Source organism: Eucyclogobius newberryi, unplaced genomic scaffold, assembly GCF_026437365.1.
Source record: "Eucyclogobius newberryi isolate DKJ021-1_F unplaced genomic scaffold, fEucNew1.0.hap1 SCAF_18, whole genome shotgun sequence".
Lineage (NCBI taxonomy): Eukaryota > Metazoa > Chordata > Actinopteri > Gobiiformes > Gobiidae > Eucyclogobius > Eucyclogobius newberryi.
The window spans coordinates 27,045,712-27,055,416 of record NW_027315812.1 but is presented as its reverse complement, the minus strand read 5'-3'; positions in this window follow the sequence as shown (position 1 = coordinate 27,055,416).

Below are 9,705 nucleotides of genomic sequence, written 5' to 3'. Positions count from 1 at the left end.
TTGATAATATTCCCAGAGATGTATTTAGCGTCATTCACACGTGTTTGATGAATCCTCTCCGTCTGAGTCTCGCAAAAACACTCCGTACCAACTTTTCCTGGTCTGTGATGTCATGGGTCGAGCTCCGAGATCTTCTGAGCTGTTTTTAAGTCCATAAATCATCATCAGACTCGTTCTGAGCATTTCTGCCATCAAATCGCGTTTAATTGCAACTGCTTGCTTACATTAGCATGTTGGGGAAAAGATAGCTTTCTTTGATCTCCCTTTTGTAATTTCCTCTGCTCCCAGTAGATGGAGCGCTAACACAAATCCTGGCGAGGGAACACAGATACGAGGTAATGTATGATTTCAGTACGTGTTCTACAACATGAGACGCCAAAGCAGAGGTACTGAAGATCATATTTAAAGGCCAATATCAATAAAAAATGATGTATACCGTATTTTCCGGACTATAAGTCAAACCTTTTTCATAGTTTTGGCCGGGGTTATACCAACTTATATTTATACTTTATACTTATACTCCGGAGCAACTTATATGTGATATTATTTGTTATTTTCACACTTGCAACCGCATTTCATACTCCAGTGCAACTTATATATGTTTTTTTTTCTTCTCTATTATGCATTTTTAGGCTGGTACGACTTATAGTTCGGAAAATACGGTATGTGTCATTTAAATAACCCTTTTGTGGTGTGTGGCTTTATTCACTTGAAATTACACATTTGGAGATGTTTGCAAATAAATTGTCAAACTTTGTCTTTATTGCTGTAATTTAATTGCAGGCAAAATTTCAAATTGACCTGAAAATTTTCAATAAAAGTCAGTTGTTCTGCCGTGTCTTGCCTTTATAACCGCTCATGTCTGCTGCGGCTTGTGCTACTTAAAGGCATTAGGATTTTCACCAGAACCGTAATATCTTTGACAGCTTTGAAGAGTGTTCGCTTGTTGAACCACATCTAATGAAAAGATTTACACCTTCTCTGAGCGGGTAACCCTAACTTTAAGCTTTGTTTGCTTTAAGATTTGAGAGGCTAAAAAACACAGACATCAATGGCCAGCGAGAGTATGAAAAGGCATGGCTATTTCTAATGAATAGTACATTTTTATTTCAATACAATTAAATTTCACCTTCTTGTTTAACCCCCTGGTTGGGAAATACTGGTCAGAGAGTATCAGAGAGTAGACACAAAGTACAAACTACAAATATACAGAGGAGCGAGGGAGTATGAGCGTTACTGAGGCCTGCTTAAATGTGACTTGTAATGCTTTTGATTTCGTTTCATGAATACTCTAACTTGTATTCTGAGAGTCTTTAAATGTGATCAGGTTCTACGCCCTTAACGACATTGACTGTATCTCGTGTTGCATTCTTCTGACATTAATAAGCGCGGCTGGATCGAGTGCAGGACTCTTTTCTTGATTACTCGATTGGGCTCATCTCGGACTTTTACGGCACTCAACATCAGAGACAAACGCACAGACCTGCCTCCTGCATGTGCACAGCTCTGGAGGCTCAGCTCTGTGTGGGCTCAGCCTGTCCGACACAGCAATGGGTCACAGCACTTGTTTAAATGAAAATTTGTGGAAATTATTATAAAACAGATTTTTATTGATGCTAATATTAAAAATCACAATATGAATGTATAAAGACTGCACTCATTTAAAGGGGACGTATTATGCAAAATCAGCTTTTAATCTTGTGTATTTTTTCATGATTAGTGTACTCAAAGTTGTACTGTGATTGCATGTTTGATTAATCCCGTATTGTCCTGCAACTAAGGCTTGAGTGCACAGAAAACCCCCTATGCCCACCCACGTCCCGGCAATTCTTTGAAAAATCAAGACACCGAGTGATACATGTAGGGTTCTAAAATGTCATGGAGCCACTATTAAAAAATGAAAACGTGAAAAATGACAATCCACTGCTTGTCACCAAGAAGAGACAGGGTTTATCAGCTCAACACCTTTGAACAAGAAGCCAATGAACCCGTTTCTATTAACAAGCTGTTTTGGATTGTGGTTTATAATGATCAAAATGTCAAATTATGATGAAACACTTGAAAAACGCTGAATAAGTTTGTTGGTGGAGGGTCTGCACCTGCTTGTCCTCGTAAGAGATGTTGATACTGTATCTGGAATGATCCACAATATACCAATAAACGTATCTATCTCCATAGAGATGAGCAAGTAACACCAGGCCAAGTTACAGGTCAGATCTGCAGCGAGGCGAACCCAATCAAATTAAGTGTGCATGTTTTTTAAGGCCTTTTGAAGCGATAAAAACAAAAGTAATTGAATAAGTGCAAGATAGATAGTGTGAATCATTCCAGGCACATCAGAAAAGTGCACCAAATAATAACAATTTCCTCTGCAAACAACAAAATATCCAATTGTCTTTATTGTTCTTTGTTCAAATTGTTTAGTATTGTCACAAATGTTATTTCTCCTGGATAATTTAAATTTTGCACAAACAATCCAAACTTCAAAACATCAAGTTGCAAATCAAATCGTCAGAAAAATTGCAAAATGATGTATGTTTTGAAATTTGTTCAGTCCAAATTGTTCTTACTAATGGGTGAACGCTAAACCCACGTTAAACCCAGTGTAAAAACCTCCCAAAACATAAGCCCGGGGTTCACTGTAGCCATCCAGCACCAAAAAAGCAGTAAAAATGACATTACATTACAGTTTAATGTGACATGAGCTAATCTTATGTTCACAGAATTTGAACATTGCCTCGTGTTTCTGAACCGTTCCATTTCACCGTCACACGCCAGTGAAATGATGGCCCAGCAACAGCTTTGGTTCACTGCCAGACGCGGGATGAAGTCTAGTAAAGATTCCCCCCGAAATGCCGAGTGGCTCACGCGGCAGACAGTGATGAATTGGCAGTGGCTCAGATCTGCACAGCTGCGAGCCAGAAGTCGGGCCGGGCTTCCCTCTCGCCGGACCCTCAACCAACCGGAGCTCTCCACATGGCGCCGCACCAAAAATGATATTATCCTAGAATTTTCATCAAGCTCTTTTCATCAAGTTATCACGGGTGCGGACCTGAGGGGGGACGGGGAATAGCGGCAAATCAACAAATCATCGGCAAGGCATTACGGGACGTCCGATTTGAACCTGTGGCTGATTGCAAGCTGAGAGACTCGAGACGAAAAGATTGAGTTTCTGGAGAATTCAAAGTGGATGGTAAGAAGTTTAAACTACAGGTTGAACAATTTAATTTAACTGTGATATTACTGCCTGGACTGTAAATTGTATTGCATGAAATAAAAGTATATTCTTGTAGTAAAAGGATAGTTGCTAGCTGAGTGTGTGGTCCAGCCTTCATGTTTAGCTATTATTAACTCATTTACAGTAATACTAACTATCAACGTGGGTAAAGAGATGTAACTATACTTTTTTTTTAACCTTTGAATTTTTGAAATATTTTTGCATCAAAATGAAGAGTTTCCGATCTCCAATGAGCTTTTGTAAGACCAGGGGCCAGGTTTTTCAAATGGGTGCACGTCTGGGATGCAAAAACAGAATACGTTTCCAACTATGTCAGAGAAAAAGTTTATAGTATAATGTCATCCCATCCTTAGTCTGGACAGTTCTACCAAACGTGGTGCTACTATGATTCAAGACAGGAGACATTTTCTTCAACTCTACTTTTCATCTCAACGTTTTTTCCTCTCTAATGTAAAAATAATGAATGATGTTTCTCTCAGCACCGTCCAGACAGCATTTGTCCGTTCCAGTCTAGCTCTCCTCTGTCTCTTTGCCCAAACACATCCCCACAGTGTCCACAGTGTCCACAGTGTCCACAGCCTCGCAGACAGTCGGACACCAGCGCTGACACATGGAGCACCGGAACATTCACCTGATACTCACTGATTGAAGGATTCCGACTAATTTAATGTTCACTCGAGTCTAAAGAGAAGAAAACAACTGCTCCAATGACCCATTTCAGCTGGCATAGCGTCTTCTTTGTGCCATTACCAGTCCGCTCAGGGACACAGTGACAATACTAATACGAGGTTTGAACCAGCTAGTTGGTGGAACAGTGGTTAGCACTCTCACCTCACATGGAAACGGTCCGAGGTGCGAGGAAGTACGGTCTCCCTATGTCTGGATGGGACTCGTCAAGACTGAAACCAATAAAGGGCCTGCTGGAATTTTCTTTCTTCTTATTCTTTGACTCCACGCAATGCATGGTAAAATCAGCTATTTGAGGGGGGAAATCGACTGAAGGATTCCACCTCCGCAATTTCAAAAGCATTAGATGAAAGAGATCCAGTTAGAAGCGACAACCAGGATCCCTATGTTTTTGTCCAATCAGAGCATAGAGTGTCTTGTTCTCATGGAGAGACATTGGAGCGAGTGATACAGTCGGCTTCTGAAGGAACTGTTCTGCATCTGTTCTCCTGCTGTTCTTGAACTGTCTGTTGCAACATTGGAATTTCCCCAATGTGGGACAAATCATTGATACATTTATTTTTCTGTGTATTTTATACATTAACCTCCTGTTTTAGCGTTAGGATGGATAAAGGTCGTCTTATATTATCTTATTTAATACAGATTCGAGGACATGGTGGAGCATAATGTGATCCAGCGGCCCAAATCTGTATAAATATCCAAGAATGCTAATGGTAGCTGCACACTACTATCACTAGAACAATTTGTTTACAGTATATTAAAAATAAAAAAAAATCTCTATTTGTAGACTTCACTTGAAATGTGAATCTGAATCTACAGAAAGTTCTTATTTAGGAGGAAACAATGGTTTCCAATTGAATTAACAATGACATCTTGCCAGGTTCTTCATTCATTGTGCAAAATTGGATACAGGGGCTTTAATCCAAGAATTTTTTTTTGCTTTTGTTGACCATGTATTAAACAACAGAATTAAGTTTGGGTACATTACAAAATCAACTCAGCTGCAATGTATTCTTTTCAAAGTGCCATGGAACACGGTTTGGAACGTACATGATTTTTCTCATTTGTTCCAATTTAACTGACCAAATCTTTTCTTCCTTTCAAACAATGCCGTGTTGTCGATGTTCCCAGAGGGTTTCAGATCAGATTTATACCCAAGCAAAGATCTTCTGGACTATCTCTCATCCAAGTTTTCTGAATCCCCCCAAACAGTAACTATCTGTTTACTGTGTATCTGTGTATTCTTAGAAGGCCATACTTAGTCCATCAGGGAAGGGATGGTTACAGAGGAGTCCAAATCACAATTACTGCCCACTGTAACTCACATGAACAGCCTCAGTGATGCTTAATGGCACTTGATTACTTGGACTAGACAGACACAACAACCTCAAAAAAACAGTAATTGGGTCGTTTTAAACAACCTGTAATTTTTCTTCTCTGTCACTTTTTCCACTAAAGCTGGCAAAGTAACGAGCGAATATGTCTGTGGTTTAAAAGTATGCCGCAACATATAATTCTGACTTGGTTTACATGGTGGTATTAGGCCCCGCTCCACAGAGAAAACATTGAATTGAACAAGCGATTATTGTGGCTCAGGGTTTTGAAATATAATGTGGACTGTAATGAAGCTGGTGCTGACACAGAAATTGCCGTCTCTTAACTAATAGCTGTGTATCAAAAACTATTTATTTTAATGGACACCTCATGATTGACATCCCAACACCAGAGTGCATAAAGTACCATAGTGTGGGTCTGTACTTGAAAGTAGGAGTACCAAACGTGTTTTTGTCACAGTGTACATTGTTAGCATTTCCATTAATAGTGAACCCAGAAGAACAAGCGGATCTGTCTGTATGTTATGCGTTGGAATGGTAATAGTAATCTTGTAGTCCTTTAACTGATTATAAGTCGCATGTTTTTTCATAGTTTTTGCCGGGGTGCGACTTATACTCCAGAGCGACTTATATGTGATATTATTCATTATTTTCACACTGGAAACCGCATGACACAAGATGATTATTTTCACACTGACAATCGCTCTAGGCTCTAAGCGACACAGAAGAAGAATCTGCACTTCCTCTTCCTCTGGAGTTTGTGGAGTTGTTTAGAAGTGACACAGAGGAAGAACAATTCTAAAGATTTAGTGATTTGGGGTAAAACTGATGCTTTGGTAAACTTGTTAGCATGTTCTTTATGCTATAGTTATCTGAATAACTGTTAATATGTTACGTTAACATACCAGACACAAAAAAAGCGACTTGTTCTCCAAGTGCGACTTATAGTCCAGAAAATACGGTAATGGGTCAATGTTTTTTTAGTCAACCAAAGTTTGTCTGTGGATTGTGTAGCTCTCAGTCAGAGGAGTAGATGTACTGAGCATTGCACTGTATTATATATGGATATTTCCATTTAGAGACAATAAAGGAACACGGAGTAAAAATGCTGTGCCGTTAGATTTGAATTTAAATTGTTGCATCCCTGAAAGTCAGATTTACTGTGTCCACGTATGATTAAATTCAATAACTACTAGATTGTACGATAAAACCAACATCTGTATCTGTAATTGTTTTCGTAAAAGAGAGAACTTGGTCAAGATGTTCATAATCTTACTACTGTTACTTCACACTCACCTTCAGCTTCCCTCTACAAGTCCCTCTGATTCACCTCTAGGTTTCACTGGACTTTTTCTCTTCCAGCGTCTGTGGGAAAGTGACGTTCACCACTTCAGAGGAATCCCGGTCCATCCATCTGTCAAACTGTTCCTCTGAAGGATGTGAAGGAGTGTCCCACAATCCTCTGGGAGTCGTTCAGGTGACCACCACTTCCTTTGGCATCCCTGACTTTTTGCTGCACCTAAGATTAAAAATGGACAAAGCCACTAAACAATATATCAAGTGTCATTTCATTCCAGATGCAGATGAAATAAAGAACGTCTTGTATTTAAAGTGGTGACTGCATTCTTGAAGGCTTTACACTGTTTTACTAGTGTAGAACCAAAAATATCAATGAACTCTCAGTGTAACGAAGGAGCGTATTTTTCACAATTGAAAACACAAACATATTAACAAACACAGGGAATTAAATACCTATGAAACATTTCTGTAGCAACTCTAAACTGTGAATTATTTCTTTATCTGAGGGGGACGTCTTAATGTGCTCTGATGTCATCAAAGAACATTTCAATTCAGAGGGACATGGTACTGCCCCAAAGACTTCAAATGGTCTTGAAGTTTGTGTAGACATTTAAAAAAATAAACGTTTCAACTAAATTTCAACTAAAAAAAGGTGTTTTATGGTATTATTGTTTCTCAAGTAATAACTTGTGTAATTTATATGGATTTTACCACTTGTTTACAGTATAGTTGCTAGGTAATATTTGCCTACGTCCAACCAAGAAGTAATATTATAAACTAGGTCAAAACTGGGGAAAGATGGGCAAAATGCTCAGTAAAATTTGAAACATAATTGTGTTCACTACATTTTAGTGAAATGTGTCGTTTAATCAGTCATATCGACATTGTATATCTGAAGGTGACAATTTCTCAATAGATATTTTGTTTGATTTGTAAATATATCGAGAAAACTTCAGTCACCATTTCATCCTTTATTTGGTTATTAAGAATGTATTTAAAAATCGGCTATTGAAATAATTGTTTGACAAGCCAACAAATAAAAAAATAATTAATAGCTACAGCCTTAATTACCTTTACCCAAAGTTGTACAACGCAGTGATTTCTACAGCACTGCTTTGAAAAGTCACGATGCGTAACACAAGTTCAGTGTAAGCAAGAGGGGAAACGTACATATTAACTTAACCAGATAAACTCTCTAACCTTAATTAAAGTGATTACATGACTGGGCCATTCATAGCATGTTTGCACGAGCTTCCCCTTTTAAATGAAAATAAGCACAAATAAACAATAATTACAGCCATGTTGAGCGAATCACTACCTTGGATAAACCTCGGGTACATTGTTAGAACACATGAGTCAGAGGCCGTAACGTGACAGCCTTACACTGCGCCCCGGGGCCCAGGGTTCACCTCAGGTCATCGGCAGGGTGTGTTTGGACAAAATCTATACTGTTAAGATGTTATGCAATAGAACATACTTTATGAATTATGGCAACTTACTCAATGCGTCTTATAATGAACAATCAATGCAAGAATGATGGTTAACTGCCATAAAAAGGAACATTCCAGGCACATTTAACATTGTTACAGTAGCTACACTTACTTTTTATAGTTTTTTCATTGTTCAGTCTCTTAAACGCACAAGTTATTTGAGAGAAAAAGCCTGTAAAGAGTCACCATGTTCCTAAATGCTTCTTGGGATTATGATACGTTTGGTACGGCTTCAGACTGATTATGTGGGAATAACAACAGTAGTTGGGTTGTCTGGCTGTTGAAATATGTCTTTATTAAATACAGCTTATAGGATTTTGGCACCTCTTTTACAATCACTTGACTTCCTCAGTGTTTCGGATCCAAAGTCCAATATGATCTGCATAAGATGTGTTAGGCTCAATAATCAATATACATTCACTGATATCGGTGGTGACCTGAGTTGGTATAGATGGTATATATTTTGGAATAGTTTATGTTTTGTTTGTGTCATAAAATCCTCTGACATGTTTTGGAGTCTGTAATCCAGGAAACAATTATTTGATTACTAAATTACTATTAACTAAAAGGCACATAATCTATCTTTGTCTTTTGGGGAAAATGTGTTAGACTTTACCTTCTCATATTCCTTAAAGATTGCAAATCCCCTTTAAGAAGAAAGCATGAGGTAAAGTTAGACCGTGTTGTGGGTTTGCAATGTTTTTGAACCTTTTCTTAGTTGTGGAGGATGACCTCTAAACCACTAAAGAAATGTGGTTGGCTATATATGGCAAATGTATTTATTCATTTGTTTTCGAACATGTAGATAGATGCACGTACATTTGTCATAAATCCAGTAAAAAAGTACATACAGGGCTACACATTTATTTGATTAATGTTTCTATATTATAGAAACGTTAGTCGAATAAATGACACACGTTCGAAAGGGAGTAGGAAGAAGTAAAAATGATATGAACCTACCCCGTTCTTCATTATGATATCATACGGTAATTAATAATAATGTAATAAAGGATTTACTCGCAATACTAGTCATATTAATCAAGACATAACATATATACCGATAGTACACCTGATTGATTTGTCACATTTCAGTTACCAACAATTACTTTCTTCATACCTTTTGAGAATTATTTGCTTACATTTTTCAGAAAAGAGTAATATGTTTGGACACTGCTTGTACCAAGTATTAAACCATTAGTTATGAGCTAATGTGTTTTATTGTTCTTCAATAAGATTTAAGAATTTAAGATGTCCCATAAGTTGTATCTATCGTATCTTTCACAAAACATGTTTTAATAAATGGTTTTTATATATATATATATATATATATATATATATATATATATATATATATATATATATATATATATATATATATATATATATATATAAACATGGAGCGCCACAACCAGGTGGCTGGGATAGTGTACAGAAACATCTGTGCAGAGTGTGGGCTGGAGACCCCAAGGACAAGGTGGGAAACCCCTCCAAAGGTGGTGGAGAACGACCGAGCCAAGGTCCTCTGGGACTTCCAGATACAGACAGACAGAATGGTAATGTTGAACCAACCGGCCATAGTGGTGGTCAACAAGGGTCAGAGGAAAGCCGTGGTGGTGGACATTGCAGTGCCATGGGATGGAAACATCCGGAAAAAGGA